The following is an 8,861-nucleotide window of genomic DNA, read 5'->3' as shown; positions in this document are numbered from 1 at the left end:
TCCAAGTGATCGAGGGGATCTTTGGTCCCATCGAAGCTTTCAAATGAAGGCATCCTGAACTTGCTAGGCAGTGGTCATTTCATAACGGCAGGGTTGAACGGCAAGTGGGTCCTTTGTACCAGGTCATTTACGGCTGCAGGACCTTTCCCTTTCATAGCCTGCATTACACCCTCTATTTTCCCCTTGAGATCCTCGACCTGCAGGTCGAAATAGGTAATTTTCTTTGTCTTTTCCTTAAGACAGAAAGCTGTGCCTTCCTAAGGTCGGGAATTCCGTGGAAGAGATGGGTGTACCACCTCTCTATGTCGGTTTCCCACCTAGCTTTGTTCCACTTCGGTCTCATTTTGGGAGGGATGATTATCCTGCTTTGCAAGATTACCATTCCCTCCGTTTGGATTTGAGAGATCTTGTTGTGGCAAGCTTTGTTGAACCGATAGAACAAGATGTTGCAAGAGCGTTGCATTTTGCTGGATCAACTGGTCCATTCTCTGACTCAGAGTTTGGATCTACAGTTCCAACGCTGCAAGCTGTGTCTGGTTGTTTGGGACGTCTAGGTTTTCACCCGACTCTACCCTTTGACCAGATCCCTGCAACGGTGTTCCTTCGGTAACCATACCGGACCGCAAACGTATATACCCAACCGAGTAATTAATTGATTAAATGGAATCGTCGTTCCCACAGACGGCGCCAACTGTTGAGGGTGAAATCAGCACGGTCCGATACGACACCGTTTACCTTCAAGGGAAAGAGAAGAAAATCGATGAACCTTGACAGCACCGGTATGGTGCCTGCCAAGAGCTCTCCGACGATCAAGTTAATCACCAGAGGTCTAAAAGGGAAGGCAGGGATTTAATAATAGTTTTTTCGTCGTACCTTATTCCCGAGTCGTCGTCCTATTTATCGTCGCTTCCCTTATTCTTGATAAGGGAATTTCATCATCTTTATCCCATGGAGATCTTGATAAGATTTGTCATTATTTTAATCCATTGAACTACGACAAGATATATGGGCCCACAAGGTCCATGCATTTGCGATAATCTCCTAAATGCTAGTGGTTGTGTAGACTGTTAGTGGACCTTTTGGACAGCTTATAAGCTTAACTGTATTCAACTGTTCTGTATATAGTATTTTCTCCATGCCAAAAAAAAGTGTCTCATTTGAAAAATCGTGATTAGTTTAATCAAATGAGTAAAACTGCAAAATTACATTGAAACTTATCATTCTTTAATTTTATTATAAATTTTATATTTTTACAATTTTTATTATTTCTTTATCAATAGAGATAGGTGCAAATTTTGTCAAAATAACAATAATAATAAAATGCAGGTCTGTATTTGTTTTAAGAGACATTACAAACTACTTATTAAGAAATTATACATAGAAAACACGTCGTTGCTTAATATAATGAAAACTTGTTGTTTGATAAAATTACAAATTAAGTAGAGAAAATTTTAAGAGCTAAATTTTAAATGGAGAAGTTTTTAAGTAGTAATTGACTATAAATATTTTTTTATATTTCTTTGAATTTTCGGTATTTAGTATTCCGTGATATATTCTTATTATTTAAAATTTTATCTAATTTTAAGTTATCATTTTTAGTAATATTCAAATTGAGTTATCAAGTTCTATTCATAATTAAACACAGAATTAAAATATCAAATTGCCCCATATTTATTTGGAATTGCGAACTTGAGAGTGCACCACTTGTTATGAGAAGGAGATGATGATTAAAAAAGGGAGAAAGGGTACATAAGCGATTAAAATAACTTTTGGCAGCAACTCAAACATCAAATCTTTGACCTACAGAGAATATCTGCTCCCTAGTGTGAGCGCCCCCCCCCCCCCCGAGACTAGGTAAAGGCAGCATTGCAGAAGTGGACTCACACAAAATGTGAATGTGATCATTTAAAAAAGGCATATATATATATATATATAGGACGGGGTTTCTTGATCGCCATCCCCATTACATTGTGTGTATATATATATATATACACACAATGTAATGGGGATGGCGATCAAGAAACCCCGTCCGCATGGTGCAATGTGGTGCCTTAACTTAGGGCTTGGTTGTTTAGGCGTGACGTTAAGCGTCTTGATAGTTGCTGGAGGTGTGTGGAATGTGGTGAACAGAAGTTTAGATGCCAATTTCTTCAACCCTTACTAAGTAAGGGCATATATCATAGAGAACAATGTATGAAAGTTGTTGAATAGTACTAACTCATTTTTCCCCATTATCATATTTGAGGTTACTTTGAATCTACTTCACTCAATTTGGACAATGCCCCCCACCAAATCAGTTCTGTTAGAGGAAATTAGATCACGAATCTGCTGAATTTATGCATTTATATCAGTTTGTATTAATCAAAAGATATATAACTAACCAGAGAAGTTAATACTCACCAAAGAAAAAGAAAAAAATAATCAAAGTTTAGCTTTTTCTGACTTTGAAGAACTACAATTTGGTACTGCGAAGAACAGTCGATAGGTGCAGTGATTTTTATATATCTGGGTTGCTTGTTCAAAAATGGATTTCTAGCAATTTTATTCTTGCGTGTCAATTAGTTATTAGCCGGAAACATATGGTTTTGTGTAATAATTTCACATAACAGCATTCAGAACTCTAAGCCCTAAATTACATTTAGAGAGAATTTTTTTATTATGAAAACAGAATAACTACATTGCCTCTTAAGAGGGTTTAATTTAGTTTACGTATGCATGTAATCTAATCTATCTGAGTGAAACATGACTCGCCTGTGTTACACATGTTTCAATAAATACAATGGTCCATCTATATATATATATATATATATATATATATATATATCTTTTAATTTTATCCTATGCACAATTTTTACGAATTCACACCAACAAATAAAAAATTTAAAAATAACCACCAATATCTCTCTCTCTATCTCTTTTAATGTCAACGTCACACCATATTCCATCACATGTTCGTCCCACCAAAAGTTGTTATTCTTAATTATTGAAAAAAATAAAAATAAAAATTAAAGTTGTTTTTAACTGCCACTCGGTTTACTTATTACATCTGGCAGTCAAAAAGAAAGAAGGTTAATCTTATGTAATTAAGTTGAGCATACATTGTTTTATGAACTATATATATCATTTATAGTTGAGAATATAATAGTTTGACCAATTCTCCGTAAATTATCAATGTATGAAAAATATTTTATCTTAGGGCAACATGGAAAAACACGTTATCCTAGGGCAACATGGAAACACATATATGTTACCTACGCATGTATCTGTAAATTATCAATTTATATTTTTCATCTTTTATTACGAAAAATATATATCAATGTATATTTATCAATAGTCATATACATGCATATAACCAACACTATATATATATACACACACACACCCATTCTGCCATGCACCTGATCAATTTCACATATCCTATACCTATTTATATATTTATCATCCTTAATTTTGTGAAATTATTAAATATATGGTCCCAATCACTTGGTCCGGGACCGTCCCACTTTATTCACAAGCTGTCATGCAATCAAATATTTGATATGATAATTTCTCATCTCTGTCCTAGTCCGCTGCACCTGGGCAGCTACTGTTATTACCATAGTCCGCTGCACCTATGCAGCTACTGTTATTACCATGCATTTACAGAGATGAAGTGTTAGCTGGCCATGAAAATGATGGTCGTCTTAGTCTGCCGTTATTACCATGTGTTTACAGAGAGCCGGGCATGAAATGATGGTCAATGACCTTTTTTACGAATTTGCCCATACATGATAGTTCTGGCTTTTAGCTATTCAAACAGCTTTGTAGACCAAATTTGCTTGCTTTTCCACTTCAAACTGACTAATTTACCCTTCAAGAATTTCTGATATTCAAAGTTCTTCATCTGATTTTTGACGAGAAAACAAAAATATTCTTCATTAAAATAATATATTCATTAAGAAATAAAAAACTAAACCACTAAATTCTATCAAACTAATACTTTAATTGAAAATGGGTAAACAATTCCCACAAATTTAAATTTCAATTAATGCATCAATAAATTAATTAATTACATTAATGAGATTTACAAAAGAGAACCACCAACTAAAACACTCGAACAACCATGAGAAATGCATAGGCATTACAACTTTAGAACAAACATTCACTTTAACTTGAAGCTTTATTTGTCTTCAAATAATGAACAAATCCACTTTAGAAGCTAAAATCACTCCAATCCTATCCAAAAACCTGCAAATAAATTCATAACATTTTATGTAATAACTAAATTTAAAAAATTTCAATCCTAGGAAAACAATAAATGTAGGTAAATTGGAGAATGACTTCTCCATATTCTAATTATTTATGACCCTATACTAATGAGCAGACAAACCACATCAGAGAGAATGAGAACCAATCCCAGCATTATAATTTATGCAAAATGACATTTATATGCAATTTGTTTTCCTAACCCGCGAAACAAAAATTGTCCGCATTTTCTGATATTATTAATGCATAGATAGTCAATAGTGAATTCTATACGGGCAGGCAAATTATCCAAAGTTCATATATGCACACATGTAGACAACATACGAAAGCTATAGAATTGAAAAGAACTTTTGATTCATCACAATTTTACATAACACTATGAGAGACACTCATGCTTCCAGAGATTATAGGTTCACATTTAATAATTGAGTTTGTGTTTACATGTGTTAACCAAAAGAGGAATACTCAACTCATCAAAGACTTTTCCTAAATACTTGGTATCAGCTACATAAATCCTACATTGAAAACACAGCTCTATTTAAGGCCATCAACTCAATTGAATTACATACCATCATATCTTTCCTTACTATCTCAGTTCATGTCAGTTGTGGTCTTTCCCTTCCCCTTCCCTTAAATTACCCTCAATGTGGATGCTGTTCCTCGCTAATAACAATCTATCTTAGTTGATTTTTCTCATTTTTTGTCCTCCAATAAGAGTTATTTAAATCACCTCACAAGATCCATGTCAGGTTACTTTGCTTCTGAAACATGCGAACATAATTACACACCTGTTCAGAAAAATGTCTGAAACACTGGATGAAAACAAGCTTAAAAGAGTGAGAATAAAAAGCAAACCAGAAATGAAAACTGACATCAAACATCAATAACGAGAATTGCTGCCTAATCTCCTTTTTTTTCTTTCTTTTTTTCCACATTTCAGATATCACCAGCAATCCATATTTGGACTGCTGTGAATGAAACAATTAAAAAAACATTTAAGACCTACTAATGAGCAACACAGTGTCCTTCAGACAACTAAACTTAAAATTGATATAATAAACTCAATCCACAACAAATTTAGACAGTACGTGAATACCAAGTGCGTTAAGCTGCCTAACATCTTCATCATATATATCAAATCATAAGAAAGTAGGAAAAAAAGATCATAATCTTAATTCTACTTAGACATCTTGCATGTATCACTGTTCTCTTTGTGCAACATAAAAATAGAATAAAAATTAATTAAAAGCTAACAACAATATTGTTATCCAATTTATTAAGCAGTGGGATAAGGGCATAAGTTGCTTCCATATACACCATAACAAGAAAATGAAAAGGGCAAGAAAAGGAAGAAAAAAAAACAGGTACGATACATACTCATATAAATTATACTCATATATACACAGACAAACACATACTAAGTACACAGATTGTGTTTTAAGTTCGTATATGCGATTCGTTTGATTTTTTTGGATCTATTCGAGCTATCGAACCGAGCACCATTCCTACCTGATTGAGCCGACCAGAACCGGTTTGATTGCAGCTGATTGAATGATTAAAAGACCTTTTTTGGTGAAAAAAACATGATTTTTTTAGGATGTTTGAAAAAATTCTGAAAATTTATCGTGCCAAGGAGTGGAAATTAATACATTGTTTTCTAAAAACTAAGTTCGAGAGTGGTAGCTCATTAAACCTATATTGGAAGGTCTGCAGCAATTAATTGTCTCAAGAACTTGAAAGATTAAGCTTATAAAGACACTCTCTCTCTCTCTCTTTTCTTTTCTTTTCTTTTTTTTTCTTTTCTTTTTTCTTTTTAGCTAAACCAGTTTATAAAACGCTTCTAGTAGAATGTGCTAAAAGTTTAGGCTTCATGTAGATAAGGAAAATGAGGGAGAGCTTTTAATTTTTCTTTCGAATGTTCAACTGTTCAAGCAAATACCAAAACCCACTATATATTATGTCTCCGTCAAGACTCGAACACCTTTTTTTTTTTTTTTTTAAAACACACTCAACTCAACCTCCCCCATTTGGGGAGGAGAGCTTATGAACACCTGGGCTAATTGCCCCATTGATAAATGAGCGAGAACTTGCATCATATTTACTTTTAAAAAATGAGAAGATAAAGGTAATGAAAATGAAAATGAAGGAGAGGTTTGTTGACCCCTCAAATAATACTAATCTTGATATCCTTTCCATCACCAAGGTCCAAGGTCCTAATTCAATGGTATCTTATCTATCTCTCAAAATAAAAGTTGAAGGTCTAACTATTGTCACTCTTGAACAAAACTATATGTTTAATTGCCAAGATTAAATATATATATATATTATATATCAAAAGTGAAAGGACAAACGCACAAATTCATAATCCATACGAGAACTTGAACATTAATTCAGCCTTCCACTTCCAAAACAAATGAGATACTGGTAGAGCTATATGGTCTTGGTGGTAATGATAAGATAGTGTTTTTTTATTTTTATTTTTATTTTTTTTGAACGGTAAACATTTGGCCTCTAATTTTATTTTATTTTATTATTCTTATTTTTGTAATCAGTGAATTCGAATTTGCACTCTCCAATCAAATAACAATACATTAATTACTTTCTTTTTCTTGTACACTACCGTTCTTGATAAACCCAGATACAAAGTTTTTTTTTTTTTGGGAAATTAAATACAAAGCTCTATTAGTATCAATTTACTTCTTTTTCTCTCTTAATAATACAAATAAAATAGGAAGCTTGTATGCACAATGAACCCATCTGTATATAGCATCAATCAAAAACATTGGGTGACATAAAACTGATTGACTGGGCTTTACTAAAGATCAGTTATCTCTACATAGTCATGATGAAATTGCATCCATAATGTGCTGAGATGTCGCCCTTAGTTACTAGACCTTTTGTGCTGAGTTCTAATTTTATAGAGAATCAATGCATTTTTTAACCAACCACACATGGTTGATCCTTTATACACGACTCAAATGCCACAAGAAAAACTGATAATGTGATAGCATCAACATCACATATGAGAAAACACCAAATACTACGTGAATATAAATGCAAACCAATATCAAGTTACTATTTTCTACATCATTAGTTCTATCATATTAGTTACCATTTAAGCTTCTTTAAATATCACCAGTTCCAAGCAAAGAACGAGTCTTTGCTAAGTGGGGAGATATGATGTGTGGATGAGAGAGATTTGAGTTACTTAAGAATTCATCAAATTCATAACAGTGAGCGCCCAAAAGATTAAAATGTATACTTCAAAATATGGTGAAGCAAGAATCAAATAAATGTGCATTAAAATACTAAAGTTTATTCACAATTGTCGCGCCGCAGTCTTTTCCCCTTCCCTTTTTCCCATGGGGTTGAGGAAGAAACCCACTCGCAAGCTTTGATCCCCTGCGGGTCGGGGGTCGGCACGTCGTCGTGTGCCAGCATTTATGTGAGACGGGGGTTTAAGAACATAGAAATATTATTCTTGTATTTGTGATTTTTGTACTATATCTTTTACGTTAAATGCAAGATAACCCATTAATTTTTGCAAAAAGAAAAATTTAGCCATATATTGAAATGTTTCTTGAATTGACATATCAACTGAAAGTCTTTTTCCAGGTTCATTACGGAATTAAAAAGTGCATGTGGTTAGTGTTCATTATTTTTCAATTAATTTGGTTTTCTTATTAAAGATATCAAAGGAAACCAATCAATTGGTCTTTGCAGAGACGACCCAATTTCAAGTATGATTCAGATAAGAAAAGAAAGAGCTCTGAAATTTAATTAGAAATAGAAGCATTTGAGATTGTTGTTCATGAATTATTGGTTATTATCATAATTTCAATGGAAATCTCAAAAGATAAGATCTGTTGGATAAAATTGAAAATCAAATATCAAAGGAAAATAAAAAATTGAAATAGAAATTAGGGGAAATGAGATTAGAATTTACCTGCTATACGAGATGATCACAGGAGTTCTTTATGGACTGAAATTGTGCTAAAAGATTCGCCATCATCGATCAAATGAAACCATATGCAGATTTGTGAAGTACAGACCGAATAGTATAGATCCAAACAACAAAACAAAGAAAATCAGTTGTTAAGTAGTTGAAGTGTAAACCTAAAGAGAGGGAGAGAGGGAGAGAGAGAAAGCAGACCTTTGTTACTCATCGCTTAGATTCATGGAAGACCATTATTTTGCCGACTGGAGTTCCACGACCAAGCAAATTGATTATGAATAATAGCTGAAACTTATTAGGGTTTAGACACACTAGGAAGATGGAAATGATTTAATTTGGGTGGAAGATTTGGGTGCTAAGATCCCGTATTAGCTGGCATGAAGCGGGAAATATTATTTTTCCATAAAGTCATTGTGCGAGGGAAATAAATTTTTTTGCCAGGTATACACGACTTAACAAATAAAAATAAGTAATTTGAATAGACAAGTCATTAAAATAAATAATACAAGTTATTAAAATAAATTTGAATAGACAAACAAGTGTAAACTATTTTTCCATAAGTCATTGTAACAGGGAAATAAAAAATTTCGCCCCAATATACATAACTTAACAAATAAGTAATTAAAATAAATAATGTAGGTTATTAAATTTTTTTTTGAAT

General features: G+C 33.1%; 1 long non-coding RNA gene across 6 annotated transcripts; it reads right to left on the bottom strand.

The window, feature by feature from the left end:
- Nucleotides 1-3,962: 3,962 nt before the first annotated feature.
- LOC132306314 (uncharacterized) lies at nt 3,963-8,612 on the bottom strand. 6 transcript variants are annotated; one of them, XR_009481927.1, is made up of 4 exons: nt 8,399-8,612; nt 8,192-8,238; nt 4,815-5,033; nt 3,963-4,227 (listed from the first exon to the last, which is right to left on the bottom strand). It is a non-coding gene; the product is annotated as an uncharacterized LOC132306314 (long non-coding RNA). The 6 variants fall into 6 exon arrangements; XR_009481924.1 differs by lacking the exon at nt 4,815-5,033; XR_009481928.1 differs by lacking the exon at nt 3,963-4,227 and having other exon boundaries at nt 4,234-5,057.
- Nucleotides 8,613-8,861: the final 249 nt, after the last annotated feature.

The sequence above is a fragment of the Cornus florida genome, unplaced genomic scaffold (genome assembly GCF_030987335.1).
Source record: "Cornus florida cultivar Cherokee Brave unplaced genomic scaffold, ASM3098733v1 CherokeeBrave_3.0.0_Hap2_Chr05, whole genome shotgun sequence".
In the NCBI taxonomy this organism is placed as follows: domain Eukaryota; kingdom Viridiplantae; phylum Streptophyta; class Magnoliopsida; order Cornales; family Cornaceae; genus Cornus; species Cornus florida.
Note: the sequence above shows the minus strand (reverse complement) of the source record. Positions and strands in the feature narration are given on the sequence as shown.